At 38.8% G+C, this 15,459-nt stretch overlaps 1 pseudogene; it reads right to left on the reverse strand.

The window, feature by feature from the left end:
- The window catches only part of LOC122896558, a 38,028-nt pseudogene that overhangs the window by 2,422 nt on the left and 20,147 nt on the right, over positions 1 to 15,459 (reverse strand).

Raw genomic sequence — 15,459 nt, forward strand, 5'->3', positions numbered from 1 at the left:
TCCTGCTTCAGAAAGCCCTCTGCCACTGGCAGTCACCAATTTCTGGCTCCCCGATTCAGGCAACCCTGGTTTCTCTGGCCCAGTTCCTAACATTGGGCCAGAGGAACAGGACCTTGAGGAAGAGGTCCCCACCCACCCCCAAGACCTTGACCCTCAGCATGGGGCAGGCAGACTAGAATTAGAGAGGGGACCCATTTGTTTCTCCTGTTAGGGTGAGGAGGGAAACCCCATCTCAGCAGGGAGTAGGAAGTCCTGTATCAGCATGAGACCATGGGCTGGAGGACCCTTGTCATTTCAGGTATTAGCATCTGGCTCAAGGTGATCACTTCTGGTCCTGGAGAGGAGGACCCGTGCTTCCTGGAGCATTCTCATGGGAAGAAATGCTAGAGACAGTTGGGTGCAGAGTGGGGAAACAACCCAGATCAGAATAACAAGTGAGCAGGTCATTGGAAGGAAAAGACCTCTAAGCACAGGTAAGGGACACAGAGAGAGGAGAGAGGGGACCCCCTCCTAGAGTGGGTAATTGAGGCTCCAAAGTTACAAAGTTCCCCAGGAGGGGTGACAGAAGTTACTACAGACATTACACAGGTGGACTGGTTTGGGAAGATGCCACACAGAGGGTTCTCTTTTAGCAACAGCTCTTCAAGCTTCAGCCATTTCATCTTGCCTAACTCCCAGACTGATGGTACCTGAAAAATATGAGAAAGAAACTAGAAAGATGTCCCAGGAATAGACACCTAGGTCCTCCTTCTGCTCTGGTATCTTTTCCTGACTCCTGTCATCACTCTGATGAGCACTACCACCCCTGTCAACCCCAACTTTAATCTGGCTCTCTCTTCCCAACTCATTTTTGGATAGGTTCAGGATATTTACTGTGGGGACCATCTGTAGAATGTCAGACAAGCCATCCAGCTGGTACAGTTTGTTCTTGCACAAGTTCAAGGACAAAAGTTTTTTGGGAAGAACTTAGAGTGACAGTCACTATCCATGGCCTCAGAGACAAATCTTCCCTCTACCCACTGTGTTCCACCCTGTACCATAATACCAGCAGTGGACATAAGGCTTCACCTCAGGGAAATTCTCTTTGATTATCTGCGGGGTGGCAGCCATGTGGTTTCTTCAATTCAGGATTATATCTATATCATGGTCCATCAACTTTTCAAAAAGATGAAAGGAGGCGTCAGAAGACTGAGAGGGATCCAGGGCCAGCACTAACCTTTCCCTCATTACCATTCTTCAGTCTCCCTTCCAGGAAGACCCCTAGAATGGCAGTTATTTGCTATCAGTTGCACCTGGGTCAAAGTGGAGTTTATGGAGGTCAAGAGCTTTATGGGAGATATATAGCATTTGCTCATGGTCAGCTGCAGAGAAACATGGTGAGAGCCACTGTGAGTCTGTCATGGTGATAGGGAAATTGGGAGCTGGGGGAAGAAGAGGTAGGTCAGGGTATGGCATACAATGGACCTTGAGTCTTCATTACCTTTAGCTGCTCCATTTCCTCTGGACTCAATTTATTCTGTATAGAGTAGGGTACAGCAGAGGGATTGACATGCATAGATAGCTATAAGAAGGAGAGGTGGGGTAAGCACTAAAAACTCTCATTTTAAGATGACTGGCCACTGGCCTGTCTTCCTGTACTGGAACTAGGCATGGGTAATGTCCTCAACACATACCTTTTGATTTTTCTCATAACAAATCTTGTAGTTGGTATCATTCAATGCAGAGGCAGCACTAACATCCTGAATAAAGAACTGGGCTTGGTATTTAAAGTAATGGAACTACAGGGATTGAAGGCAACAGCAAGTGTCAGAGGTCAGTGGCCCCTGCTGAGTTATCTCCCCCTCTTCCCTGTGCCCACTCATCTGGCTTCACCATCCTCTCTTACATTGACTGTGGTAAAGGGGACACTGCAATGGCTTTGGATTGAATTTATTAGCCATTTCTTGTTATACTTTATTCCATATGGAATCTAAGGATGAAAAGAAGGGATGGGAGAGAAGGGAGAAAACACAGCAGTAAGACTGTAGAATAGACCCAAATTGGTGTTCTATTCCAACCTTCCACCGAGCTTTAAAAGGTTTCCAATGTCAGGACTATTGACATGATTTTAACTTTTTCTTTTACCAGACATGGATTTTTCTAATTTTTCATTCTCCCTATTTGAATATTTAACTCCCAAATAATCAAATTTAGATATTTAAAATGATTTTCCTTTAATAAGCTCCAGGAAATTCTATGTATTGAAAACCCTACGTGTTCCTCTGACAAGGAATTTAGAGAGTCTATACCTCCACACTCAGCTTGAGCCAAACTGTGGCATCTGGTGAGGAATTGCTCCATATCCTCAGCAGTAGTTTCCCCTTTGCCTTTAGACAACTTCCTGTGACCTCTCTTCAGTCAACCTGTTCCTTCTGAATTGTTTGTGTGAACATACCCTTAGATGATCAAAGATGTTAATTCCTTTTGTCCTCAACAAAGTTCCTAGCATCTCTATATGAGACCAACACAACTCCTGTTGATCTGATTCTCCTGCACATTCCCTATTTTTTGGTCAGGATACTTACTGTGATCCTGAACCAGCCCCCTGAGCTTCCATCCTGTGTGTTCTCCATATCCCTCTCTGGAAATGTTCTGTCTTGGAGTTCATTATGCCATTTCACACTACTTTGTTGGATTGGAAAGTAGAGAGAGTGTTGTGGAGAACCTGTTGGTAGAAGGGAGTGTCCATAAATATATAGAAATGTTACAAAACTTTCTATATATTCTCACCTCAATAATGCCAGGCCTACAATTAGAATTGCTCAGTTGTTATTCCAGTTCTATCACTCTTCACTTTCAGTGAGAGAAGAAAAATACTATGGAGAACAAAAATGTTTCAGAGTCTCAGGGGGTGACTGTTGTAAATTAGGCTGCCCAATCACTTACTGTCTTATTTGGGAGTCTTACTGGGGACACCTCATTGCCATCTTTCCATTGTCCTCCTGAAGATGGGAAGGATGAAGCTCATATCCACATGTTCATAATGAAGATTCCCTTTGCCAGAATTACCCCAGGAAGAATCTTTGCCTTTATTTTTTTAAGGGGAGCTACCATCATTTTAATTTTAAATAAAAAATAAATTTAAAATGAAATTAATTTCAAAATTAAGAAAAAAACATACAAATTTGAAGAGTCATCAGTGGTCTCATACTATATACCTCATCTTGGTCTAACAGCATGGTAGGGCAAGTGAAGTGTCAACCTGCCTGGATAGAACAATCATACAAACCCCACAAAGCAAATTTCTCTGCCTGTCTAGATATGGGGGCTTTATTTGACAGATGGTATAATCAGGGAGGAAATCATGAAGTAGAAGGTAACTATGTAGAACCACTTAGAAAATAGAGTGGTATTCATAAAGAACAGAAGTATGAACATTCATGAGTTATACACTAGAAAGGCATCTGAATCTTGCCTTCTTTCAGACCGCTTTAATCTAACAACTTCACTACAACCTGGAAGGCAACCTCTCTCTCACCTCCCAAGTCCAATAGACTATGAAGCTGATTTCATTAACATCAGCAAGCTTTAATCAGGATTTCACTCCTGGGTATTTACCCCAAAGATACAGATGTAGTGAAAAGAAGGGCCATTTGTACCCCAATGTTTATAGCAGCAATGGCCATGGTCGCCAAACTGTGGAAAGAACCAAGATGCCCTTCAATGGACGAATGGATAAGGAAGATGTGGTCCATATACACTATGGAGTATTATGCCTCCATCAGAAAGGATGAATACCCAACTTTTGTAGCAACATGGACGGGACTGGAAGAGATTATGCTGAGTGAAATCAGTCAAGCAGAGAGAGTCAATTATCCATATGGTTTCACTTATTTGTGGAGCATAACAAATAGCATGGAGGACATGGGGAGTTAGAGAGAAGAAGGGAGTTGGGGGAAATTGGAAGGAAAGGTGAACCATGAGAGACTATGGACTCTGAAAAACAATCTGAGGGGTTTGAATTGGCGGGTGGGTGGGAGGTTGGGGTACCAGGTGGTGCGTATTATAGAGGGCACAGATTGCATGGAGCACTGGGTGTGGTGAAAAAATAATGAATACTGTTATGCTGAAAATAAATAAAAAATAAATTTTAAAAAAAACCCATCAGCAAGCTTAGTATAGTACAAGCTTTAATGTCAGGTGAGACTGATGGAACAGCCTTCTAAACTGTCCCTCTCCTTCTAATCTTGCTATCAACAATATTCTGAAGTATCCGGAATGAGTTTTCTTTTCTTCAGCCTGACATGTTGTGGGGAATTGGCTACAAGCTGACACAGTCCTTGCAGTCAAGGGAGTTTTGCCAAGGGCTATTGCCCTCAATCCCAGCAATTCACTCACTATTTGATTAGGCTTACATAAGCACTCTGGGTCAAGCTGACATGGCCCTTGAGCTCCTCTGTAAATATGTTTGAGTAAACTCTTTTTTTTTTTTTTAAGCAAGGCCATGAGGTGTGAATTGTGGTCCTCTGACCTTGAGCTCCTTGATAAACATTTTTGTTGTTGAACTATAAGATAAAGTCTCTCGTGTGTGTTGGGGCTCCACTGGGTCATCAGCCCATGGAGACCTCCTAATCTGAGCTATCTGACTCTTGTTTTTCTTAATTTCCCACTACTCTCTCTTGGTCTTCCCTAGGACTTCTCCTGCTGGTCCACGACAAAATGTCCTTCAGCTCAGGAGACCATTATTTCTAATCTCTAGAGTTTTATTTATTTATTTATTTTTAATTTGACAGAGAGATCACAAATAGGCAGAGAGGCAGGCAGAGAGAGAGAGAGGAGGAAGCAGGCTCACCCCTGAGCAGAGAGCCCAGTGCGGGGCCCAATCCCAGGACCCTGGGCCCATGGTCTGAGCTGAAGGCAGAGGCCTTAACCCACTGAGCCACCCAGGTGCCCCTAACCTCTAGGTCTTAAAACAAGGATATGAACAATGAACTGGAATGATAGAGGTCAACTACAATTGCCAAGTGTTTACTTTTCTGTTTGCTTTCTGTTGTTGATATATAGTTTGATTCCATATAGTCAGAGAACATACTCTTTATCTCAGTTCTTTTACATTTGTTGATGTTTGTTTAATGGCCCAGAAGATGGTCTATCTTGATGAAGTTGCATGGGAACTTGAAAAAATGTATACTCTGTTTTAGTTGGGCAGAGTATTCTGGTATATGTCATGTAGATTATGCTACTGTATTGGTTGTATTATTCAGCTCTTCAATATTGCTGATGATTTTATCTCTAGTAATTCTATTACTTTCTGAAAACAGGTGTTGAGACCTCAACAATAAGTGTGGATATGGTCATTTCTCCTTTCAACCTCATCAGTTTTACTTCATATACTTTGAGATTCAGTTGTTTTGATGTGTACACATTAAAGATTGTTTGGTCTTGCTGATGGATTTATCCTTCTACCATTTTGTAATATCCTCTATGCCTCTAATTTTCTTTGTTCCAAAGTCTACTTTGTCAGATATCATGGCCTTGGGTATGGATATAAACTTTTTTTTTTTTTTACTTTAGAAATAAATTTTAATGGAATTCAAATTTACAGGATCCCAAACATGTTTTTTTTTTAAATATTTCACACTATTCACTCCTACAGTTTTTCTTTTTTGGACCCCACACTTGCCACCACAACATATCTAATTCGTTATGTGGCAAAATTTGGAAATTTTTTTCTGGAATCTACAGAAATAAGATTGTTTCAATTATCTCTCCCAAAGTAGGGTCACTAAGGGTATCTATATTTTACTATTCAGAGGAATTCAGCTGAAACAATGTACCACTTGGTAGTAATACTAGTGGTTTTGGGGGAGGGAGGATTAAGGCAATTAGATGGTTAGGAACCATATTTTCTTAGGTTTTAACATTTAAGTTTCTCTAGGTTTGTGTGTTGCATATTGTACATTAATTACTCCACACTGTCTCAGAGCATACTTATGAGTAAAGATCTATTCATTCCTGGTCACTCCATGATGCAATAATTATGAACAGGCCTTGGACTAACTCCTTTGGGAAGTGGTTACTTTCACAGTGTGACCCGCTGTCAGAAAAGTCCTGTTACTCGCAACTTTTGATATTTTCGTTGTATGGCACATGGAAGTGAAATTAAAGTATTTCAACCAGAAATTCCATGTGCTTAGTGTCCAAAACTTGGAGTTAGCCTAGAGTACTCTCTTTCTCTCATACCTCACACCAAACTCAAAAAATTCTCTTGGCTTGCCCTCAAAATATGTCCAGTCTAGTTACTTCTTACCCCCTCTATCGCTACTAACCTGGTTGTTACCAACATCAGTCTTCTGTATTATATTGCCTTCCAACTGGTCCCTCTGTTTTCACCCATGCTCCCTCACTATTTTTAACTCAGCCAGCAGTGATATTTTAAAGCACAAGTCAAAACTCGTCAGTCTCGGGCGCCTGGGTGGCTCAGTGGCTTAAGCCGCTGCCTTCGGCTCAGGTCATGATCTCAGAGTCCTGGGATCGAGTCCCGCATCAGGCTCTCTGCTCGGCAGGGAGCCTGCTTCCTCCTCTCTCTGCCTGCCTCTCTGCCTACTTGTGATCTCTGTCTGCGAAATAAATAAATAAAATCTTAAAAAAAAAAAAAACTCGTCAGTCTTTTGCTATAGAGGACTTGAAGCCCATCAAAATGTTAACAGCACACTGACTTTGTATCCTGCCACGTTGCTGAATTGCTGTATGAGTTCTAGTAGTTTGGGGGTGGAGTCTTTTGGGTTTTCCTATAAAGAATCATGTCATCTGCGAAGAGAGAGAGTTTGACATCTTCACTGCCAATTTGGATACCTTTTATTTCTCTTTGTTGTCTGATGGCTGTTGCTAGGACTTCTAATACTATGTTGAACAAGAGGGGTGAAAGTGGGCATCCTTGTCTTGTTCCTGATCTCAACGGGAAGGCTGAAAGCTTTTTCCCATTGAGGATGATATTTGCTGTGGGTCTTTCATAGATAGATTTGATGAGGTTCAGGAATGTTCCCTCCATCCCTATACTTTGAAGCATTTTAATCAGGAACGAATGCTGGATTTTGTCAAATGCTTTTTCTGCATCAATTGAGAGGACCATGTGGTTCTTCTCTCTTCTCATATTAATTTGTTGTATCACATTGATTGATTTGCGAATGTTGAACCATCCTTGTAGCCCAGGGATGAATCCCACCTGGTCATGGTGGATAATCTTTTTAATGTGCTGTTAGATCCTGTTGGCTAGGATCTTGTTGAGAACTGGTGCTGGGAAAACTGGACAGCTATAAGTAGAAGAATGAAACTTGACCATTCTCTTACACCGTACACAAAGATAAACTCAAAATGGATAAAAGACCTCAACGTGAGACAGGAATCCATCAGAATCCTAGAGGAGAACATAGGCAGTAATCTCTTCGATATCAGCCACAGCAACTTCTTTCAAGATATGTCTCCAAAGGCAAAGGAAACAAAAGCAAAAATAAACTTTTGGGACTTCATCAAATCAAAAGCTTCTGCACAGCCAAGGAAACAGTCAAAAAAACAAAGAGGCAACCCACGGAATGGGAGAAGATATTTGCAAATGACAGTACAGACAAAAGGTTGATATCCAGGATCTATAATGAACTCCTCAAACTCAACACACACAAAACAGGCAAACATATCAAAAAATGGGAAGAAGATATGAACAGACACTTCCCCAATGAAGACATACAAATGGCTATCAGACACATGAAAAAATGTTCATCATCACTAGCCCTCAGGGAGATTCAATTTAAACCACATTGAGAATGCATCCATTTCAACTAGGTTGCTAAGCTTATTGGCATATAACTGTTCGTAATAACTTCTGATGATTGTTTCTACTTCCTTGGCGTTAGTTGTGATCTCTCCCTTTTCATTCATAATTTTATGAATTTCGGGATTTCTCTCTTTTCTTTCGGATTAGTGTAGCCAGTGGATTATCGATCTTATTGATTCTTTCAAAAAACCAGCTTCTAGTTTCATTGATACGTTCTACTGTATCTCTGGTTTCTCCCTCATTGATCTCAGCTCTAATCTTGATGATTTCCCTTCTTATGTGTGGAGTTGGTTTGATTTGTTGTTGATCCTCCAGTTCTTTAAGGTGTAGAGACAGCTGGTGTGTACTGGATTTTTCAATTTTTAGAGCAAGGCTTGGATGGCTATATATTTTCCCCTTAGGACCGCCTTTGCTGTATCCCATAGGTTTTGGACCGAAGTGTCTTCATTCTCATTGGTTTCCATGAATTGTTTCAGTTCTTCTTTGATCTCCTGGTTGAACCTAGATGAAATGGATGCATTCCTGGAAAAACATAAACTACCAAAATTGAACCAGGAAGAAATCGACAACCTGAATAGACCGATATCTAATAACGAGATTGAATCAGTGATCAAAAACCTCCCAAAAAACAAGAGACCAGGACCTGACAGATTCCCTGGGGAATTCTACCAAACCTTCAAAGAAGAAATAACACCTATTGTCCTGAAGCTGTTTCAAAAAATTGAAGCAGAAGGAAAACTTCCAGACTCTTTCTATGAAGCCAGCATTACCCTGATCCCCAAACCAGGCAAGGACCCTACCAAAAAGGAGAATTTCAGACCAATATCACTGATGAATATGGATGCTAAGATTCTCAACAAGATCCTAGCCAACAGGATCCAACAGCACATTAAAAAGATTATCCACCACGATCAGGTGGGATTCATCCCTGGGCTACAAGGATGGTTCAACATTCGCAAATCAATCAATGTGATACAACAAATTAATATGAGAAGAGAGAAGAACCACATGGTCCTCTCAATTGATGCAGAAAAAGCATTTGACAAAATCCAGCATCCGTTCCTGATTAAAACGCTTCAAAGTATAGGGATAGAGGGAACATTCCTGAACCTCATCAAATCTATCTATGAAAGACCCACAGCAAATATCATCCTCAATGGGAAAAAGCTTGCAGCCTTCCCATTGAGATCAGGAACAAGACAAGGATGCCCACTTTCACCCCTCTTGTTCAACATAGTATTAGAAGTCCTAGCAACAACAATCAGACAACAGAGAGAAATAAAAGGTATCCAAATTGCTAATGAAGAAGTCAAACTCTCTCTCTTCGCAGATGACATGATTCTTTATAGGAAAACCCAAAAGAATCCACCCCCAAACTACTAGAACTCATACAGCAATTCAGCAACGTGGCAGGATACAAAGTCAATGTGCAGAAATCAGTGGCTTTCTTATGCACTAACAATGAAAATACAGAAAGGGAAATTAGAGAATCGATTCCATTTACTATAGCACCAAGAACCATAAGATACCTTGGAATAAACCTAACTAAAGAGGTAAAGGATCTGTACTTGAGGAACTATAGAACACTCATGAAAGAAATTGAAGAAGACACATAAAGATGGAAGACCATTCCATGCTCTTGGATCGGAAGAATAAACATTGTTAAAATGTCTATACTGCCTAGAGGAATCTATACTTTTAATGCCATTCTGATCAAAATTCCACCGGCATTCTTCAAAGAGCTGGAGCAAATAATCCTAAAATTTGTATGGAATCAGAAGAGACCCCGAATTGCTAAGGAAATGTTGAAAAACAAAAATAAAGCTGGCGGCACCACCTTACCTGATTTCAAGCTTTATTACAAAGCTGTGATCACCAAGACAGCATGGTAGTGGCATAAAAACAGACACATAGACCAGTGGAACAGAGTAGAGAGCCCTGATATGGACCCTCAACTCTATGGTCAATTAATCTTTGACAAAACAGGAAAAAATAAACAGTGGAAAACCACATTGAGATATCACCTTAACACCAGTTAGAATGGCCAAAATTAACAAAACAGGAAACAACATGTGTTGGAGAGGATGTGGAGAAAGGGGAACCCTGTTACACTGTTGGTGGGAATGCAAGTTGGTGCAGCCTCTTTGGAGAACAGTGTGAAGATTCCTCAAGAAATTAAAAATGGAACTTCCCTATGACCCTGCCATTGCACTCCTGGTTATTTACCCCAAGGATACAGATGTTGTGAAAGGAAGGGCCATCTGTACCCCAATGTTCATAGCAGCAATGGCCACGGTCGCCAAACTGTGGAAAGAACCAAGATGCCCTTCAACGGACAAATGGATAAGGAAGATGTGGTCCATATACACTATGGAGTATTATGCCTCCATCAGAAAGGATGAATACCCAACTTTTGTAGCAACATGGACTGGACTGGAAGAGATTTTGCTGAGTGAAATAAGTCAAGCAGAGAGAGTCAATTATCATATGGTTTCACTTATTTGTGGAGCATAACAAATATCATGGAGGACAAGGGGTCTTAGAGAGGAGAAGGGAGTTGGGGTAAATTGGAAGGGGTGGTGAATCATGAGAGACTATGGACTCTGAAAAACAACTGAGGGGTTTGAAGTGGCGGGGAGGTGGGAGGTTGGGGTACCAGGTGGTGGGTATTATAGAGGGCACAGCTTGCATGGAGCACTGGGTGTGGTGAAAAAATAATGAATACTGTTTTTCTGAAAATAAATAAATTAATTTAATTAAAAAAATGTTAACAGCAACAAAAAGAAACCTTGTTGTTCACATTTGGAGAAGGTCAGTAAGTCAACTTAGTTTCATGAAAATTTATAAATAAAGAAGAATCAAATATTTATTATTTTTCCTGTATAAGGTGTACATAAAGATAGCAAATTTATTGATGTGGAGTTTCTCTTTATAAGTGTATTCTAGCTAATATAAGAAGCATGATAGAATTTGAACATCATCATTTAACAATTCTTAAGTATGGAACCTACACAATGGTGATAAATGGCTGGTAAATATCACACACACACAGACACACATACACGCAGAAATCAGACATCATGTGTTATGTTATAGGCACTATCTATGAAGAAGTCTTGTCAAAAGGATCAAACCTGTGTCTCATCAAGACTTTTAAGTTCTTGGGGTGCCTGGGTGGCTCAGTGGGTTAAAGTCTCCACCTTCGGCTCAGGTCATGATCTCAGGGTCCTGGAATCAAGCCCCGCATCAGGCTCTCTGCTCAGCGGGGAGCCTGTTTCCCTCTCACTCTCTGCCCGCCTCTCTGTCTCCTTGTGATCTCTGTCTGTCAAATAAATAAATAAACTCTTTAAAAATAAAGACTTTTAAGTTCTTGTTTCAGTATTAGGATGCAATGAACCAGTTTCTTTAACAAACAAATGAGGGGAAAAGATATGTGAATATATTCGGTATTTTATGTTTGTATGCTATTGGGATATATTATGCATTTATACAGATATAGATATCTGCATTTATATATAGATATATATAAAATATGATCATCAGCAAAAAATATCTTTAACCAGCACTTTTTATTTAACAAAATTTTTATGCCATTGCATGTTCAGGAATATTTAATAGATTTTTATTATTTTTCAAATTAATATGCTTTTTCTTTAAAGACATTGTAAAAAATAAAACTAAGGTAACTTATTCACCAGAGCAAGAACTGAGGACTTAATTTCATTGAGCTGGAAGCTCAGGAAAAAATAAATAACATTAATTCGAAACATACCTTTTTTATATTTAAAAAATGTAGAAATAATCATTTCTGATTTTCATATAATTTGTACATTAGATTCTCATTTCAGTTAAAATCTTAACTGCCACAAACATTAACCTACTAATACAGTTTTAAAATTTTTTAAAGATTTTGTTTATTTATTTGACAGAGAGACCACAAGTAGGCAGAGAGAGAGAGGAGGAAGCAGGCTCCCTTCCAAGCAGAGAGCTGGATACTGGACTCAATCCCAGGACCCTGAGATCATGACGTGAGCCAAAGGCAGAGGCCCAACCCACTGAGCCACCCAGACGCCTTACAGTTTCAAATTTTAAGAAATTCAAGGTTTTGCTACAATAGACTAATATGAAAAAAGATTATATATACATTCTATATATTTTATTGTTTTCCATGTAATAATTCCCATAAGTAGATTATTTTGGTCAAAACAGGGATATTACCAATTTTAAGAAATTTTTATAAGTGACATATATATGTATATATATATATATATAATCAACTCTTTGCATGCTAATCAACAGTGAGAGAAGGAGTCTATTTACTCACCAGTCCACCTCAAATTTAAAGGGTTTGCATTCTGATTAGACAATTATCTTTTAAATTTATATTCAGAATAGCATTGCCTCTAATAAATATATGTATTTATTTAAAACAGGAAGATATAGTGGAGTGGGGATCCAGAATCTATTGTCAGTGGAATGGTTGAAATATGAGAGTGACTGACCTGAGGGCCTCAGAAAAAGGAGCAAATAGTCAAAAATAGGGGGATAAGATGATGATGTGTGCTTGTAATACAATAAAGCAAGAAAATTATCTGAGGCACTGATTCCATGCTGGCCAGACACATCCATCTGGAAAACGTAATGGAAAGCATATTACATGTGTTTTCTTGTTCTTGTTACCTTATCTTCCAGACATTAGAGAAAGCACAGTGCAGAAGATAGTGATTATAAGGACTATGCCAAACTAAGCATGAAAAAAAGAAATAAATTTAGATTTTTGTTTCCAGCACTTACAGATGAGCTAAATTTAACCAAACCTCCAACTAAGAACAACTAGAAAAGTGTAAAAAATCATTTAAAATAAAATACTATTTGAAGGCATCAAAGAGCTTGCCATGCTATAAGATGCTATGGAGCAAAGATCAGAGGGTAAAAGAAAATCCAGAAGGAAATCCCAATGTTCGTGGCTACTTCTATTTGAGCAGCAATTGATGATTCCTAAGGAGACACATAAAATGCTTAAATGTTGGCAAATTTGTGGCCGATTTTCTACAGAGTCATAAGGTTAAGTATATTAATGTTGAAAGTGGGGCTTCCAGGGAGAGGAAATCCTAGCAAACCACTCAGGCTTAAGTAGGGACCTCCAAGAACTATAGAAGGCAAGTAAGGACAAATTGAAACTAGATCAGTCCTCTAAGGGACTGAAGTCCAGATTGATAATCTCAACCACCAGTGGGATGAAACGTATTTGGGGTTGTTTGTTGCTGTCTGACAGTTTATCAGGAAAAACAAACAAATGAAAAAAACTTTTTTCATGAAGAACAATAACCTCATTCTAGGACTGAAGTAAATAAATCCACAGTGTATTACATATAGTCCCCCCCCCTATAAGTCTCTCTATTTGACAGAGAGAAATCACAAGTAGATGGAGAGGCAGGCAGAGAGAGAGGGAAGCAGGCTCCCCGCTGAGCAGAAAGCCCGATGCGGGACTCGATTCCAGGACCCCGAGATCATGACCCGAGCTGAAGGCAGCGGCTTAACCCACTGAGCCACCCAGGTGCCCCTTCAGTAAATATTTTAAACATGTTTAATTGGAGTCCCATAAAGGAGAAAGAACAGTGCAGAATAGTATTTCAAGATAGAATGTTCAAGAAATTTTGAAAAGTAACATAAGACATTAAGTCACAGATATAAAAAGCAGTATGTATATATGCCAACCATAGTGAGGTATGAGGAAAACCAAACCCAGGTCCATCAAAATAAAGCTGTTGAAACACAAATAAAGAGAAAATATTTAAAGAAGACAGAGACAACAGATTATCTTAAAATGAGCGTAATTAAGACTGACATATAATGTTTAAACAGAAATAATGCTGGCTTAATGAAAGTGAAATTCTATCTTCATAGAGTTGAAGTAAAATAACTGCATAGTTTATAAGAAACTTATCTTTTGGAAATGGAAGTTAAAAGTAGACATTTTAATGAAAACAAAAGCTAAGCAAATCTGTCACCAGCCAACTCAAACTAAAGATTTATGTTCAAGTCAAAAAATATGATCTGAGATGAAGGCATATAGATGCAAAAAGAATGAAGAATAATGAAATTTCAAAGTATGGAGGAAAATCTAAATGAATATTGACTGTACAATATAGTGATAATTTCTTTAAAAAATTTTTATATAATTATATTATACAAATATATTATATACTATAATTAAAATGCATATCAATAAATCAGTAGAGGCATTAATAGAATTGAACTATGAAAGATACGAGTGTTATCCAATGAAATGCAATAGAACTTTTATGTTAAACTGTGATAAAGCAAAAGTATATGTTGTAACCTGAAGAGTAAACACTACAAAGATGACAAAAGAATGATAAACTTCCAAATGAAATGGGTAAAAATTGAAAAATCAAAAATAATAGTATTAAACACTATGAAATAGAGGAAAAGGAAACTAGAAAGGAAAATAAATATAGGGTAAACAATAAGATAATTTAAACTAAATTATAGCTGGAATTACCTTATATGTCAATGGCCTGAATGTTTCAAATTAAAAACCAGAGATCATAAACCTAGCTTAGGGGCGCCTGAGTAGTTCAGTAAGTTAAGTGACCCACTCTTGATTTTGGCTCAGGTCATGATCTCAGGGTCATGAGATCAAACCCCGAGTCAGGCTCCTGGCTCAGTGGGAAGGCTGTTTGAGACTCTCTCTCTTCCTCTGCCCCTCCCCCCACTCTTTCTCAAGTAATTAAAAAAATCTTTAAAAAGCATTAGATTAAAAAATATTCAATCAAATGCTCTTTTAAAGGGACATATGTAAAATGTAAGTATATAGAAAATTTGAAAAAAAAGATGGCAAAAGATATACCACTTAAACAGAGTCTCAAAGCTGGTATGACAATTCATAAGAGAAAAAATATACCTCAACTAAAAACATTACTAGAGAAAAGAAGAGATTACAAATGATAAAATGCTTAATTCAACAAAAATATTAATAAAATAGTTTTTGTTAACATATAATGTATTATTTGCTCCAGGGGTACAGGTCTGTGAATCATCAGGCTTACACATTTCACAGCACTCGCCAAACCATATACCCTCTCCAGTGTCCATAATCAAGCCACCCTATCCCCACCTCCCACCCCCCCAGCAGCCCTCAGTTTTAATAAAATAGTTTTAAATTTTTATGCACCTTTTAGTATGAAGCCCAAACATACATAGCAAAAACTGATAGAAATAAATGGGGAAAATATACACGGTAAAAAAAAAGACAGAATTAAAAGGCAAAATGTACAAATCCACAGTCCCAGTGGGAGATTTTCATACACTTTATTGAGTGACAGAATAGACAAAATATCAGTTAGATAAAGATTTAAACAACACAAGTGGCAAAACTTCCTTAATTGACAATAAAACACTGCATATTACAATGCATGTAACGTTCCAGAATATATCATATATGGGCCATTAGCCAAGCCTGGAGAAACCTCGGTGGGGATAATACATTATATACCCTGAATAGTTAATGTGAAAATTCAAGGGTAACAGTGGGTTCTGTGTCTCTCCCCTTCCTCTAGTGTGCGTTCCAAGAATGTTAATTTCCGATACTTCTCCCGAAGTGATCCTCCTCATGCCTCAAATCC

This window comes from Neovison vison, chromosome X (genome assembly GCF_020171115.1).
Source record: "Neovison vison isolate M4711 chromosome X, ASM_NN_V1, whole genome shotgun sequence".
Classification (NCBI taxonomy): Eukaryota; Metazoa; Chordata; class Mammalia; order Carnivora; family Mustelidae; genus Neogale; species Neogale vison.